At 37.3% G+C, this 17,831-nt stretch overlaps 1 protein-coding gene across 1 annotated transcript in view; it reads left to right on the plus strand.

Moving 5' to 3' along the window:
• The window catches only part of OSBPL8 (oxysterol binding protein like 8), a 209,750-nt gene that overhangs the window by 72,519 nt on the left and 119,400 nt on the right, over positions 1 to 17,831 (plus strand).

Consider the following 17,831-nt stretch of genomic DNA (forward strand, 5'->3'; position numbering starts at 1 on the left):
TTAGCCAGGATGGTCTCGATCTCCTGACCTCGTGATCCGCCCGTCTCGGCCTCCCAAAGTGCTGGGATTACAGGCTTGAGCCACCGCGCCTGGCAAAAATGTAAAGATTTAATAAACATTTCTGCCCTGTGATCATAATTGAATTATATTCTGAAATTAAACAAGTAGTGGGTAACAGGAAAAGTATACCTTACCCAATACATTTAAAAAAGAAATCACTAGTAGGATGGACTAAATGATGATGTGTCATTTTTTTCTCACTGTACAAAAAGATTTTACTCCAGAATAATTTCATTTTCAGTTATCTTATTGCATCTTGAGTGACTCCATTATATATTTATGTATAGATTCTTAGCAGTGTTTCTGTTACCTAAAGTAAAGGTGCCCCCTTCAGTAAAATGTAGTCAGCTGGTAGCTTTATCATTAGGTGGTGGATTGTTTAACAAATTTACATTGTTGGAATAAGGTAGAGCCCAACTTTTCTGTCTTTTATATTACTGTGGAATTGAGAGTCACTATTAGATTGAAGTGTTTGTGAATTTTAATTTAGTGAATGTCCTTTGTTCAGGCTCCAATATAGGAACAGTCTAATGATTGATAGCAAAATGCAGTTTTGCTGACTTGTATTAACTTAGTCTCAGCCTTTCTTGAATTTCTGATTCAGTCTTGTTTGGGGTTCTTAAATGATCAAAAAAAGTTAAACTTTAAAATAAGTTGTTAGTAGAGAAGAAAATGGGTGTGGAAATAACTTGGCTTATGAAGAAGGCTGTTGTCATGTTGATTTAAATGGAAAACGGATGGTAAGTTATTTTATTTTTACTATAATTTTAGAAGAAAAGTTAAGATTAAGCCTTGTTTGTAGAACTTACATTTACTTTATCATAAACTTAACCTTTTTTTTTTTTTTTTAAATCTAATGGACCGTCTTAGATTCTTTCAACTCAAATACTTTTGGTCTTCTAGTGATATCAAAAATATCAGTAGTAACTACAGTGGCTGTTTTTAAGTGTATGCTTTGTTAGACTGTCCTCACAACAGCTGTTAAAGGTAGATATTTGTTTATCCTCACTTTTTGAGGTAGGGAAATAGGCTCAGGGAAGTTAATTATCTTCTCTAAGACTTTACAGCTTAAGCGATAGAACTGAAATCTGTCTGTCTCTGAATACTTTACTACTAAGATGTTGACTAACATACCTATATTTTTGAATGGAGTGTCTTAAAATTTGTTGTTACCTTTCAAAGTATGTGTCCAAGTAAATGTTACTACATTTTATTACCAGACTCATTTGGTTAAAGTAATAAAGTTTTAGTCATTTCTGGAGTGCAGTGGCGTGATCTCTGCTCACCACAACCTCCGCCTCCCTGATTCAAGCGATTCTCCTACCTCGGCCTCCTGAGTAGCTGGGATTACAGGCATGTGCCACCATGCCTGGCTAATTTTTTGTATTTTTAGTAGAGATGGGGGTTTCTCTTTGTTGGTCAGGATGGTCTCAAACTCCCAACTTCAGGTGATTCATCTGCCTTGGCCTCTCAGAGTGCTGGGATTACAGGCGTGAGCCACTGCACCCAGCCTCAGTCATTTACTATTCCAAATTTTTTTGATATTGAGAAGTTAAAAGTTGTTTAAAAAGTAGTGAGAGGCCAGGCACGGTGGGTCACACCTGTAATCTCAGCACTTCAGGAGGCTGAGGCGAATGGATCACCTGAGGTCAGGAGTTTGAGACCAGCCTGGCCAACATGATGAAACCGTGCCTCTACTAAAAATACAAAAAAATTAGCCGGACGTGGTGGCAGGTGCCTGTAATCCCAGCTACTGAGGAGGCTGAGTCAGGAGAATCACTCGAATCCGCGAGGCAGAGGTTGCAGTGAGCCGAGATCACGCCACTGCACTCCAGCCCGGGCAACAAGAGCGAAACTCCGTCTCAAAAAAATAATAAAAAAAAAAAGTAGTGAGAACAGTTTTTTCTTATTCATTAGGTTCCTTCTGTGAAATATTTTAGCTAATTTTAGAGAAAGTAATACCGATAATTTCAGTGTAAACTACTGAAATATTCTGTATTTGAAACTAACATTGAGGTCCACTTTCGAGTTAGCTATAAAATAATTACCTTTGAACTGCTCGGTCTAAGCTAGTTACTGTTTAGATCTGGGAGAAGTGGATCAGAACATGAGCTCTGTAAGACATTTAGCTACATGTTAAAATCTGAGCCCTGTCACTTAGTTGTATGACCTGGGTAATAAATTCTCCAGGTTTCCAGTTTCCTTATAAATAGAGATAATTATAATATCTACCTCCCAAAGTTATTTTCAATATTGAGAAAATATGTCTATGAAGTGCCTATTACAGAGCTGCACATACTGTAAACATCCATTAAATAAAAGCAACTTTTTTTTGTTAATGTAACTATTAATATTAAGCCTTCTCTCCAAAAAGATAAATAATTAAAAGTCAGGAGAGGCCTGTGATGATTCGGTGATTGCTTCACACTAGAGTAGTTGGAGGAGCTTTCTTAAGAGGACATAAACTTTGAATTGCACATGAACGTAGGGATCATAGGATTGAAAATGAGCAAGGAAAGCATGCCAGATGAGAGAATAGTGAGAGGCAAGGCTAAATAGGGAATTAATTGTTCAGTTTATTCAGGGTATAATTAGTAAAAAAAAATTAAAGATAGAAGTAAGTGACTGATGTCTAGAGGAATAATGATGGATATGCCAGATAGAGACCAAATTTATGGAAGACTTTAGGTGCTAGACCAGGGATTTTGGACTTGATTCTGTAAGTAATGGTTTGCCATTGAGTATTTTAATGTAGATGAATCTGAAAGCAGGGTATAAAATTATTTGGAGGAATGAATATTAAGAGAATATTACAAGACCAGGCGCAGTGGCTCATGCCTGTAATCTCAGCACCTTGGGAGGCTGAGGCGTACGAGTCACCTGAGGTCAGGAGTTCAAAACCAGCCTAGCCAACATGGTGAAACCCCGTCTCTACTAAAAATACAAAAATTAGCCGGATGGGGTGGTGGGCACCTGTAATCCCAGCTACCCTGGAGGCTGAGGCATGAGAATTGTCTGAACCTGGGAGACTGAGGTTGCGGTGCACTGAGATCATGCATGCCATTGTACTCCAGCCTGGGCGACAAGAGTGAAATGCTGTCTCAAAAAGAAAAGAAAAGAAAAGAAAAAGACTATTATAGTGATCTTGGTGTGAGGTTGTGAAAAAAATCTGACTTTATTATTTTTGCTTTCCTTCTTGCACATAATACAATTTTTTTCTTTTTTGAGACAGAATCTCACTATGTTGCCCAGGTTGGAGTGCAGGGGCATGGTCTCGACTCACTGGAACCTCCATCTCCCTGATTCAAGAAGTTCGCCTCCTCAGCCTTCTGAGTAGCTGGGATTACAGGCGCACGCCACCACACCAGGCTAATTTTTTTGTATTTTTAGTGGAGATGGGATTTCACTATGTTGGCCAGACTGATCTCGAACTCCTGACCTCAGGCGATCCATCCGCCTTGGCCTCCCAAAGTGGTAGGATTACAGGCGTGAGCCACTGCGGCCGGCCAATACTATATTTATTTTTTTGAGATAGTCTCGCTCTGTCACCCAGGCTGGAGTGCAGTGGCACAATCTTGGCTCACTGCAAACTCTGCCTCCTGGGTTCAAGTGATTCTTCTGCCTCAGCCTCCTGAGTAGCTAGGACTGCGCCACCACACCCAGCTAATTTTTGTATTTTTAGTAGAGATAGGGTTTCACCATATTGGCCAGGCTGGTCTTGAACTCCTGACCTCGTGATCCACCCACCTCGGCCTCCCACCACCCGCCTCGGCCTCCCAAAGTGCTGGGATTACAGGCATGAGCCACTGTGTCCGGCCCAATGCTATGTATTTTTAAAACACATTTGCTCACTTGTTATTCTAGTTTTCTAGTTGCATATGGTTCTATTTTTCTGGCAGTGCTGTTTGCCTTAGATGGCAGGTACTAAAAAGTATAGATTAAATCTGTGTTTCTATATGTGGTACTTGTATGCCACAGAACATGAGAATACTTTTTAATGTATGTTTTAAACTATCTTTTGAAAGTTTACAGTTTTCACTCTAGAAATTAACTGCTCAAAATGCTTTAAAGAGTCAAATTCTTATGACTAGATTGAGGTAGACTAAAGAAGTGAAATACCTTTCTAGATTAAAGAAAATTGAATATGTTCCTCAGCCTAAGGATAGTCACTCTATCTTGTTTTTTTTTGTTTGTTTGTTTGTTTTGTTTTGTTTTTTTTTTTGTTTTTTGTTTTGTTTTGTTTTGTTTTGTTTTGAGACAGAGTTTTGCTCTTGTTGCCCAGGCTGGAGTCCAATGGCGTGATCTTGGCCCACTACAACCTCTTCCTTCTGGGTTCAAGCATTTCTTCTGCCCCAGGCTTCCAAGTATCTGGGATTACAGGCATGCACCACCACACCTGGTTAATTTTGTATTTTTAGTAGAGACGGGGTTTCTCCATGTTGGTCAGGCTGGTCTTGAACTCCTAACATCAGGTGATCCGCCCCGCCTCAGCCTCCCAAAGTGTTGGTGTTGGGATTACAGGCGTGAGCCACTGTGCTCGGCCTGTCTTTTGAAGTATTTCTGAAGTATTATTTCTTTTTTCTTTTGAAGCAAAGGAAACTGCTTCATATGTTTTATTAGAGGACAAAATCCTTTGTTGTATTAAAAATTGATTTTATAAATAGTTTTTTAGAAGAGAGCAACAATTTTAAAATATGTATGAATGTTTGTTGTGTGTATAAGGCTCCTCATTGAGAAAATCTTTAAGATTCTAATTCAGGTTGGGTACCTTGAATCCAAAAGCTTTCTGAAGTGGAAGGAACTGCACAAATGATTTAGTGCAGCAGTTCTTAGAATATAGTCAATGAGTGTCTTTGTGGAGACTCTAGAGATGATCCAACTTCCTGCAACTGATTTTTATATACTGGGTAAGTTATTGATAATTTAGATTTGGTGATCATAAGGTAAAATTGCTGTGTTATTAGAGTTTATTCAAAGCCTTAAATCATATTCTAAGAAGTCCAGCTATCTATAAAAATTAGCAACATTTTAGAGCTTGTGCACGCAAATTAATGGAATTACACCACTTTTTGCTACAGTAAGTATTATTTTGAGCGGGTCACAGTTTTAAATGTTGCTATTTTGTCCTGTTATAAATACTATGAGATTAACTTCATTATTATGATTATTGATTTAGTATATTATGTGGTGTTCGTGATAGCATCTTTCTAACAATAGTATTCACATTTTTTTTAGTTCTAAATTTTTTGTAGAGACAGGGTCTTACTCTGTTGCCCAGGCTGGACTGTAGTCGTGCGATCCTAGCTCACTGCAGCCTTGAATTCCTGGGCTTAAGTGATCCTCCCACCTCAGCCTCCAGAGTAGCTTGGACTACAAGCCTGCCCCACTCTGTCTGGCTAATTTCTAATTTATTTTTTATAGATGCAGGGTCTCGCTCTGTTTCCCAGGGCTGTAACAACAGTAGTTTTTTATGTACAACTTCCCAATAATTGGCCTCAAAAGCATTGGTGCATTCAAATTTAATGATAATTTATCCGTATGCCAATTACTAATCCTCTGAAAGTATTGTTGTACAATAGCACTTCTTTAAATTTTAACCGTTGGTCATTGTGCTCTTATCCTATTGCGACTGTAACAAATTGCCACAGATTTAGTGGCTCAAAACAACAAATTTGTTTTCTTAGCAGTTCTGGAAGTCAGAAATCTAAAAGCAAAGTGTTAGTGTTGTTTTCCTTCTGAAGACTCTGAGGGAAGAATCCATTTTCTTGCTTTTACTAGTATCTAGAGAATGCATTCATCTTTTTTGGCTCATGGATCCTTGTATCACTTCAACCTCTGGCTTTTGTTATCACATAACTACTGCTCATTTAGGCCCTCTTGTTTTCTCCTTATGAGGACACTTATGATTACATTGAGCTTGGTTACATAACCCACTCAGAAAATCAGTTAACTGCCCTATATCAAGGTCCTTAACCTAATCACATCTGCAGAACCCCTTTTACTAGAGAAGGTAACATTCACAGTTTCCAGGGATTAGAGTGTGGACATCTTTGGGAGGCCATTATTCTTTCCTCCAGAGCCAGTATTAACCTCTGGAGTAACCTAACCTATTGGAAGTGGGTCCTGTTGCTGGATAACCCAAAGTCTGTGGTCTGCCCAGGCATCTCACCTGAGAAGTTGCCAGCTAGACTGAAATCCTAAATAAAGAGAATTCTTAGGTTGCAGGAATCTCCTTATGTAAAGTAAAAATAACTGAAAATTTTAGTCACCAATTTATTACTTACATTCTTATTTTCTCATGTTAAAATAATTTCATCTTCCCAACAGCTGCTTGCTAACTCTAACAGTTTGTATTAATCATACATACAAGATTGTTAATAGAAGTTATTCTTGAACTGAAATGGAGTAGTAGAATGTATCCCAATGTTCCCATTACTCATCTTCAACAATTATCAACTTGGGTCGACATTGTTTCATCTACACTCCCACCTTCCTAAGCCAGAGTTTTTTTTAACAAATCTTAGATAAATCATTTTATTCATAAATATTTCCTGTCTGTATATATCTCTAGAATATAAAGACTTTAAAACTTTGATCATAAATACATTATTCCTAAAAATTAATAACTCTTTAGTCAGATAATTATTCAGTGCCTACACTTCCCTGGTTCTCTCAAATTCTTTTTTTTTTTTGAGACGGAGTTTCACTCTTGTTGCCCAGGCTGCAGTGCAATGGCGTGATCTTGGCTCAGTGCAACCTCTGCCTCCCAGGTTCAAGCAATTCTCCTGCCTCAGTCTCCCGAGTAGCTGGGATTACAGGCGTGCGCCACCATGCCCGGCTAATTTTTGTATTTTTAGTAGAGACAGGGTTTCTCCATGTTGGTTTTGCTGGTCTTAAACTCCCGACCTCAGGGGATCTGCCAGCCTCAGCCTCCCAAAGTGCTGGGATTACAGGGATGAGCCACTGTGCCTGGCCTCTCATATTCTTTTTATAGTAGGTTGTTGTGTTGGACTTAGTTGATAAGTCACAAGTCTTTTTGAATCTTTTAAATCTTTCCTATATCTGTTCTTAATTTTTACCTTTCAATTTATTGAAAAAACAAGATAGTTTATTCTGTGGAGTTTTCTACAATATGAGTTTTCCCCTCATGGTGATGTTTAGGGTGTTCATCAGTCCCTTATATTTCTTGCAAGTTGGTTGTTAGAATTAGAGGCTTGCACAGATTGAGGTTCAAATTTTTTTGACGATAATGATGTATAAATGGTGTTGTACATAACTGTCAGGAGGCACATAATGTCTCATTGTCTCTCTTTATGTGATAATAGCAACCATTGATGATCATTGCCTAGATCTGTTAGTTCAATAGGGGTATACATCAGAATTCTAATTGGGTTCAAAAAGTGGAGGCTGGAAAGAATGATTATGATTAGTCTGTACCTTTTGAGCAAGCAAACCAATCAACATACTTTTTTTAATACAGTAAAAAATTTTTTATTTTAATTTTTTAAAAAATTTTGTGTGCAAGTGGTGCGTAAATATATTTATGGGGTATATGTTTTGATACAGGCATGTATCACATGGAAGAGGGGTTATCCATCTCCTTAAGCTTTTATCCTTTGTGTTACAATCCAATTATACTCATTTAGTTATTTTAAAATGTACAGTCCAACCTACATTTTGTTTGGTATTTTGTCTTTTGCCACTTTATAGCTTTATTGAAACTTCTATTAAAGGGAGATATTTAGAAAAGGTCAAAATAATTTGATAGGTATACTTTGTTATACTGAGACAGAGTCTCACTCTGTCGCCCAGGCTGGAGTGCAATGGTGTGCTTCTGGGTTCACGCCATTCTCCTGCCTCAGCCTCCCGAGCAGTTGGGACTACAGGCGCCTGCCATCACACCCTGCTAATTTTTTGTATTTTTAGTAGAGACGGGGTTTCACCTTGTTAACCAGGATGGTCTCGATTTCCTGAACTTGTGATCTGCCCGCCTCGGCCTCCCAAAGTGCTGGGATTACAGGTGTGAGCCACTACGCCCAGCCTGTTATACTTTGTTTACATCTCCATTACTTTAACTTCTGAAAGTTTTGTTATGTTCTTCTTGCCTAAATATTTGTAATTGTTTGAACTTCCCAAGTGGGAAAATATTGGGCACTATTACCTATTGTGTGAGTACTAAAGATTCCATGTCATTATATCATTTTTTTTTTCTTACCTTATTAGATGGTTATTCTTGTTAGAGGCTTGAGTAATGTAAAAATCATTCAGGTATATAATTGGACTCTGTAGTAAATTTGGGGAACCTAGTTGGAGAAAGTGTCAACTTTTTAAAAGAAAAAGAAATAACCAGTGGCATACAGAATATAACAGCAGAATTCCCAGCCACACATCTTTTGTGTTTCTGTTATTCTTGGAGATGTTCTTAAAGTGGATTCCCAGGACTCTGGGACTCTCTAAGACCCTTTTAGAGAATCTGTGAGGGCTAAAAATTATTTTTTGTGTGTGATAATACCATGGTATTTGATATTATTTTTCTTTTTTTTCCTCATTAGGGCACAGTACAACTTTCCAGAGACCACATAAAACATGATGTCATTGCTCTGGTGGCTATTGGAGGGTATGCTTGTGAATTCTTTTTTTTTTAGATGGAGTCTTGCTCTGTTGCCTAGGCTGGAGTGCAGAGGCACGACCTCAGCTCACTGAAGCCTCTGCCTCCCAGGTTTAAGTAATTCTTCCACCTCAGCCTCCAGAGTAGCTGGGATTATAGGTGCACCACCCTGCCTGGCTAAGTTTTGTATTTTTAGTAGAGATGGAGTTTTACTGTATTGGCCAGGCTGATCCCAAACTCCTGACCTCAGGTGATCCACCTTCCTCGGCCTCCCAAAGTGCTGGGATTATAGGTGTGAGCCACTGCGCCCGCTGTGAATTCTTTTGTTTTCAGTTTTTTTTTTTTAGTTTAATTTTTTCTGAGGTATTTTTTTTAAAATAAGCTTTGTTTTAGAATAGTATTAGTTTTACAGAAAAATTGTAAAGATAATAGAGTTCCCATATATGTTGTACACCTCCCTTTCCCCTATTAAGAACATCTTATGTTAGTGTGGTACATTTGATACAATTGATGAACTCATGTTGATACATTATTAACAGAAATCCATACTTGATTCAGAATTATTTAGTTTTTACATAATGTCCTTTTTATGTTCCAGGATCCAGTTCAGGATGCCACATTACATTTAGTTCTCGTGTTTCCTTATGTTCTTCTTGGCTATGACTGTGTGTCAGACTTTCTTTGTTTTGAATGAACCTTGGACCGTTTTGAGGGCTGCTGGTCAGTTATTTTACGTAGCATCTCTGAACTGGAATTTGTTTGATATGTTTTTCGTGATTAGACTAAGTTTAATGGATTTTGAGAAGGAAGACCGCAGAGATAAAGTGCCGTTTTCATCACATCATACCAAGGGTATATTCTGTTAGCATAACTTATTTTTGTTGTTGACCATGATCATGTGGCTGAGGTAGTTAGTAAATTTCCCATTAAATTTTTTTTAATTCAGAAAATATTACTAGGCATAATCCATATATACCATAGCTCTTTGGAGTCTTCAACAGCTTCTGAGAGTATAAAGGAATCTCGAGACCCAAAAGTTTAAGTTGCTCATCTAAGCCTTAAGCAACTAACACTTTAAGAAAGAATAATCGACAGCTGCCTGATATGACAAAAGGAACCAAGAAGATGAGGTTTGGGGGTGGGAGAGTAGAAGAAATAATTGATAGGGCCTTTAAGAATAAGGGAGTGATACCAAGATAAACTCTGGCTTCTTTATGACTCTGCTTAGTGTTGAGACAGGACCTCTACCTTTCAGTAGTTTTTTGACTTTGTTTCTTTCTTTTCTCATTTGGTAACTTAACAGATATTTGTTGAATGTCTGCTTACTTTTCATTAATTTTAATATTTTGTCTGATTCATATCATTTGCAAATAATAGGTTTTTTCCCCTTTTTCTTCCATTCCTTATACAGTTGAGGCTGTGGTTTTATGAATGTATGTATGGCGGTGAGACTTGGGGAGTCTTTTCTAGACAAGTATTCATTCTGTGTAGGTTTTCAAAATTATTTAAAATTTAATATTCTGTTACTATATTTAAATCTGTTATGCCTTCCTTTTAAGCGTCTCTTATTTTGTGAATGTGGCACTTCTGTTTCATTCTTTCATCTTGCTTAACTTACGTATATTTTCCATCTTTTTTTTTTCCTGATGACTTCTTTTTGAATTCCTTGATTATTCTTCTAGCTTATTAATTTATTATAGGATCATATTCATTTTGCTGTTCGAGCCTACTATATTATATTTATCTATATTTTTATATCCAGTATTATCAGCTTTAAAAATATTTGCTTGTTCATGCTCTGTTTTATAATATCCTCCGTTATCTTTTAAACGTGTTTATTAAGTTTTTGATGAGTTTGGTTCACTGATTTTCTTTTCTTTGACCAAGATTGTTCAGTTTGTTGTCTTTCACAGCACTTGGGCTCCTTAGAATATTATTTTTGTTTGTGAGCTTATATTCTCTTAATAATATTCTTCTGGGAATATTAACTGCCTTGTCTGATACTGTCCTACATAGAAAGGTAAGAGCCCAGGGACTAGCTTTTGACTGTTTTGGTCAATCTAGAGAATACATATCTTAGGTTAGAGAATCTTTTTTATTAAAATCATAGCTTCCACCTCGTTACCCCAGTTGCTTATATATTCTGTTTCTTAGGGAACTTTTCTGTATCTCTGTTCTGGGCACACTTCTTATCCATAAACTGTCTCCTTAGTTGTAAACAGCCCATTTGAGAGAAAGCACAGTGGAAGGCAGTAGTCGGCCTCTCTGCCTGCATTTGGTATGTGTGTACTGTAACAGTACAGCATGTGTGTATGTGCACAGTTTAAAAGCAAAAATGCTTACTTAGGACTGTGTTTAATGCCTCTGTATGGAATTAAATCATGTTTTGTGCTCATAGTAAAAACAAGGTGTTCAATGATTAGAGAGAAAAGAGCATAGAAAGATGGCTAGCTTCCAACCCTTCCTCCTGTTCCCTTCTCCTGGCCTTTTCTTTATCCGTGATATTCCACTTTCTGCATCTCCAGGGATGGGTTCAGGGGCTAGGGTGGGGTGGGGACTTGTTACTTCACTAGTAATTCAGTTCTCACTTACAAAAGCAATTGGCTTCTTCTTTATTGACTTTGCATTCTCTGTGTATAGAGAGGCTGAAAGTGGACCAGAGATTTAAAAGAACAGCAGAACTGTTACACAGTTAGTTCATATTAAGATCTTTGTCAAATGTGATACACAGTTTAAAAATAAAAAATAGAACTATTAAGGAACCACCTGAAAAAACAGGCTGTGTCATTTACTCAGTGTAGACAGTGAAATTATGTAACAGGAGAATAGACAAAGCTATTTGTTTTGCTAACCTAGACTTTGGGAGGAGAACTGGCTTTAAAGACTTATTATTTCCTTCAGTACCCATAAATAATGCAACGACTCAGCTTTTAAACATATGATGGTTTTTTTAAAGTATTGTCATTTGCTCTTTCTCTCAAGTTTTAAGACATGCCAGAGCTTCTCATAAGCAGGATATAATTAAAGCTTAGACACCCACAGGTCCACATTTAACTCTTAATTAAAATGGTGTATGTTAAGAATCTTAAATTTAAGATTAAAATAAAAAAAATTTATGGGAGTCCCATAAAACCTCAGAAAGAAATGTGAAGGATTCAAATTTTAGCATATTGGATATATGTGAAGATAAAATTTGGTTAAAAGTCCAACCAAATCTCTACCTGTCTTTCTAGTGAAAATAGAACAATAAAGAGATTTTTATCCATACCTCAGCTTAGTAGGTTTTCATTAAGTTGTAATTGCTTCAGAAGTCACTGCTTCAGAAGTCAACTTAAGTTTAATAGGGTGAAAATAGCAGCAACAGAGCAAGAGCAAGCTTGAGGATTGGGTGATGAATTTATGTATGTATTTGTCTATGTACATATGTACCTATAGACATAAAATTTAATTTGGGGCTGGGTTGTAATGGCTCACGCCTGTAATCCTCACACTTTGGGAGGCTGAGGCAGGAGGATTGCTTGAGCCTGGGAGTTGAGGACTAGCCTGGGCAACATAGCAAGACCTTGTTTCTACAAATAATAAAACAAATTAGCCGGTCGTGGTGGCATGTGCCTGTGGTCCCAGCTACCCAAGAGGCTGAGGTGGGAGGATTGCTAAAGCCCTGGTGGTTGAGGCTGCAGTGAGCCAAGATCATGCCACTGCACTCCAGCTTGGGTGACAGAGTGAGACTCTGCCTCCCCTCCAGAAATTTAATATTATTTTTATACATATACACACAAAATTAAATTATATATATATATGTATGTGTATACATACACAAATGCATGTATATAAATTTATCCCCCCATCCTAAGCTTGCTCTTGCTCCAAAGCTGCTGTTTTCACCATATTAAACTTACGTTGATTTCTGAAGCAGTCACAAGTTAATGAAAACTTACTAAGTTGAGATATGGATAAAAATCCGTTCATTATTATACTGTCACTAGACAGACAAGTGGAGATTTGGTTAGACCTTAAATCAAAATATTTTTTTAAAAATTTATGTTTTTTAAATTTATTTTATTTTATTTAAACATTTATTGGGTTCAGCAAACTAACCTACCTTCATTAAGCACATTCTACACATAGTACCTTCCTAGGTTCATGCCTATACTGTGTTTAGAGCAGGTTTTATTTAGGTCTTATGGGTAAAACTGTTGGCTGCATTAGGGGAATTAGTAGAAAATAAAGCTAATAGAAATGAATAACAACTAATGTTTATTAAATTTCCACTGTGTGCCACTAGCTATTCAAAGTGCCTTGCCCATAAACTCATTTAATCTTAAAAATAACCCTATGAGTTAGATAGAATTATGAGGATACAGAGACAAGGACACACATCTGGTAAACAGCGGAGCTGGGATATATTTCGACTCCAGGGGCGAACCTTTAATCACTTTCCTATACTGCGTCTCTGTGAATCAGATCATATGGGGCCTTGAATACTACTTTTACTGTTTGGGATCTTTGTTGTTAACACAGTATCAAATTGTTGAAGATTTTGGAGCAGGGAACCAGCCTGTTCAGAGTTGTGGTTTAGGAATATCAGCATGGCAAAATTGTGGAGTGTTGGTGGGGCAACCAATTAAACGTTAGATATATCTGGGATGTTTTCAAAAACTGATGTACAGCTACATTCCTATTCAATTGAATTAGAATCTCAGAGGGTGAGTTGCATATATTAGTACCTTTTAAAGTTCGTTAGTTGATTTCGATGTGCAACTAAGGTTGAAAACCATAGAAATAGAGGTGGTTAGTTCAGGGAATAAGTTAGCATGCTCTTGTGAAATCTAGATAAAAGGCAATTAAAACTTCTGTGGTAGTGGCAGCAGAATAGAAAATATGTAAAAGGAATTAGAGATGCAAATCAGCAGGACCTGGTGATTGATTGGATGTGTAGTTTCAGGAAGATACTAAAGACCAATTTTACATATACTAAACGTAGAATCTTAAAAATGATGTTAAGATGGTGGTATCCTCATTTTACAGATGCAGAAACTGAGATAAAGGGAAATTATGTAGCTTTTCCTGAGCTATACAAGAAGTAGATGATGGAGTTAGGACTTGAACTCAGGCCTTTGCATATTGAATTACATTTTCTTTCTATAAGTTTTAGGGCATTAATGTGTTTAGCATTAATTCATACTGGATGAGATGACACTGTTATAGATGACCATATATGATGCAGAGGGGATCATAAGAGTCACTTAGTGGAGTTGAAAGGTCATTATCAAAAAAGTGTTTTTCGACGAGGTAATGCTTAACCTGAGTGTTGAAAGGAACTTAGGTATTTGCCTGGTGAAGGTGAGAATGGCGTTGTAGACAAAAGGAGCTGTGAGAGTAACAAGTAAATTGTTCAACAACATGGTATGTTTGAAGAAGTGAAAGTAATTATCAGTTTGTCACTTTTGTGATGTGTAGGATTCATGGGCGTTTGGAGGAATGCATGACGTAAGATTGACAAAATTGCGAAGAGCCGTGAAGATGGAGTTAAATGTTTTTCTCTCCAGTTTTGGTAGGCTGTGGGAGCCTACCAAGTCCAAAACCATTGAAGTGGTTCAACCATGTTGTTGAACAACTTTAGAAGGCTCTCTGTGATAACAGTATAAACTACTTAGGTGTAAGAAATTCAGGTGGCAGGTAGTAGCAGTAACTGGATGTGAGAAATAAAGGATAAATACGATAGACTATGTAGAACTTTAGGACCTTGTCCTGGACTTAATATTAGGAGTGGAGGAGAATATAGATGAGGAAAATAAAAGTGAAGGAGAAGTTTAGAGTGACTTAAAGGTTTCTCTGTTGTGTGATTTGGTGGGAGGTACCATTCATTAAGGGAGAAAATATAGGAAGAAGAGCAGGGGCAGAGAGAGGAAAGATGAAGTCAGTTTTCGATATGCTAAGTTTGAGATGTGTATCCAAGCGGAGGTGTACAGAGGCTTGATGTTCCGTACAGTTCGTCATTTAATCCTTTCTATAATACTGTAAGGTAGATGTTACTCTGTTTTTAAAAGATGAAGAAACCAAGGCTCTGAAAGAGTAATTTGCATAAAGTCAGTTAGCTAGACAGTAGGCAGCACTAGGATCTAAATGTAAATCTTCGAATTCTCTTATTGAAAGAAAGGGCTATTTTTTTGTTATAAATTCATCTATATTACACCTAGACTTTTAAGCATCTTTTAAGGTTTTTATATTCATTACCTAATATAATTTTTTGTATACATTGAAAAATATGTGATACATGATCTATTTTATTTAATCCAAAGCTTTATTTTCCTGTAACTATTAATAATTTTGACTTTTTTTATCTAGGCTGAATATTTTGACATTTGGGCACCATCTAGTTGCAGAGACATGAGGAACAGTTGCTAACTGCATTCTTATGTGTGGTAGATTGATGAGTCATGGGGGTTGACGTTTCCATGTTATTATTAGCAGTCTTGCCCGTGGCTTGATGCTGTGCAGTGTGATATACTAATCAGTGATTTGTTAGAAATGGAATAGAAATCTAGAAGGCATGAAGGTATTTTTTTGCAGCTCTTTTTTTTTTTTTGTAATTTTTTTTTTTTTTTAGTAGAGACGGGGTTTCACCGTGTTAGCCAGGATGGTCTACGATCTCCTGACCTCGTGATCCGCCCGTCTCGGCCTCCCAAAGTGCTGGGATTACAGGCTTGAGCCACCGCGCCCGGCCGCAGCTCTTATGTCTTAATTTAGATCTCAGTCATGATTTAATCTAGAATGTAGGCTCACATATCTCTATGTAAGAATGCAAAGAATTGGCCAAAATGAAATTTCAAGTAAGATGAGCTTTTATTTCAGATTGACAATTGAAATGTGTGAAACAGGTTATAAGATGAAGTATCAGACACTGAAATGTTTATGTATATGTCGGCTCGTATAACCAGTTCTCATATCACCTGGCATGATTGTGATGTGATAATATGGTTTCGGTTGTGCTATTTTATAACCTTTTCAGGCAACTGTGGCTGGTTAGGCCAGATTTAGAGGAAAATGTTAATGAAGTTAAAGCTCAGTGTTATGGCTTTAATTCTTTTAGTGGGCAGTAAACTTTTTCTGGTTTCTGAACCACAGAGTCCACCAGCAGTCTCACCAGATGCATGCCATTAGTTACAAGTGAAAATCATATTGGTTAATTTTGAGCTTCTCTTGTATGTGAAGATCTTGATAAAGGAGGTTGGATGAATCATGGCAAGAGACCACCAGTGCCAGAAGAAATATAATTCATGTTTCATTACCAAAAACTGATGGTGAATCTGTAACAGTGTTATTTTATACAGGACAGAACTATTTAAGGAAAAGAATGAGGGGATTCTTAGTGATGGAATTTGGGCTTATCAGATGGCCAGAGACTTTGTGCTAGTTATTAGGGCTATAATCACTAAGCCTCTTTTTTTTTTTTTTCTTTTCTTGTCTTTGTTCATTCAGTATTTGTTGAGTGTCCACAATGGTACCAGGCTCTGTTCTAGTTTTAAGGGATATAGCAGTGAACAAAATAGACAAAATTCCCACTCTAGTGGAGCTAACATTTGAGTAGAGAAAGAAAAAATATATAAATATGAACTGTGTTATGAGATGATTGCTGTGATGAAAAATAAAGCAGGGTAAGAAGGAGAGAGAGTAACAAAATAGGGGATGAGTGCTGTTTCCTGGGAATATTATGGAAGTATTCTGATGAAGTAGCTTTTGAGCAGAATCCTAAAGGAAGTTTTCTAGGCAGAAATAAGAACTAAGTGTAAAGCTTGCATATCTGTTGGGCAGACAGTGGTGGTTAGTCTGTAAGCAGTCGGGGTTGTGGGAAAGCGTGAGTGAAGGGTCTTTCCTCCTCCTCAGGAAGGTGGAGGTACAGGGTCAGTGTTCCTAGGAACACATGGAGCTCTGTGGGCTCTCCCCTGCAATCCGACTTGATAATAGAAGGAAGAGTGACAAGACAGATGGAATATCTATTTGTTATGCTTGCAGTGGGAGGTCAGGAAATCCATTATCAAGGATGTCATGCTTTATATAAGAAGAATGAATTCACCAGGAGAATCATTGGAATGGCCTTGAGGGGCTGCAGCTCAGGAGAGGGTAAGGTAGGAAACTGATTTGGGGAGTTAGTGGTGAACTGAGCTCTTTAAAAAATCAAGTCAATGGAATCACATGAGGAAATCATGTTGAATGGAAATGAGAGATTCTGGGATGCAGGGGAGCCAGAGAGAGGGAGGAGAAAGAGAAAATAGGTTGGAAACTAAGAAGGGGCAAAGTTTTCAGAAAAGGAGTGGTCAGCAGTGGCAAATGCTAGAGGAGTGGTCAGTGTTAGGTTGAGCTAGGGAATGGTAAGGTTGTGCTAGACCTGAGTTGTCTGATGGTGTAGCCACTTCCCACATGTTACTAATTTAAAGTTAACCTAATTAAATTAAAAATTGTTCCTTAGTTTTACTAGCCACATTTCAAGATTTCAATAGCTACATGTAGGTAGTAGCTACCCTGTTGGACATTACAGATATGCACTATTTCCATCGTTGTAGAAAGTTCTATTGTGACAGCACTGTACTAGACCATTATAATGGTGGAGAAAAGTTAAATAACAATTGAATTGTTTATTTATTTATATAACAAGAGAGACAATACTGTGAGATAATTATGCATTATCAAAGAATTCACATTAGAAAGTCAGAGTTGGAGAATGATAACTTCATCTTGAACGTAGGTAACAGAATTGGCAGTTTGAGCTCTCAAAGTGAGGGGTTTGTTGAGTGTCTGCTATGGTGCCAAGCTCTGTTCTAGTTTTAAAAGATGTAGCAGTGAACAAAATAGACAAAATTCCCACTCCAGTGGAGCTAACATTTGAGTGGAGAAAGACAGAAAATACATATAAAAATTTCAAGCTGTTGAGTAGGGAAGCAAAAAGAAAGTAGGGAGAAAATTACAGATCACTTTAAGCAATCAGTTTTACTAGGCAGAATTTTAGCTAAGTAGAGTTTGAGTTAAGTGGAGATGTTAGACTGTCTCGTAGAAAATCATTATTTCTGTGGGATGGATAGTTGGACCAAATTGTAAAATATTTTAATTATGAGTGTTGGGGGCTTATTTTTAAAAGAATAGCATGCCACCAGACTTTCTTTAG

This window comes from Rhinopithecus bieti, unplaced genomic scaffold (assembly GCF_001698545.2).
Source record: "Rhinopithecus bieti isolate Rb0 unplaced genomic scaffold, ASM169854v2 scaffold_5476, whole genome shotgun sequence".
In the NCBI taxonomy this organism is placed as follows: domain Eukaryota; kingdom Metazoa; phylum Chordata; class Mammalia; order Primates; family Cercopithecidae; genus Rhinopithecus; species Rhinopithecus bieti.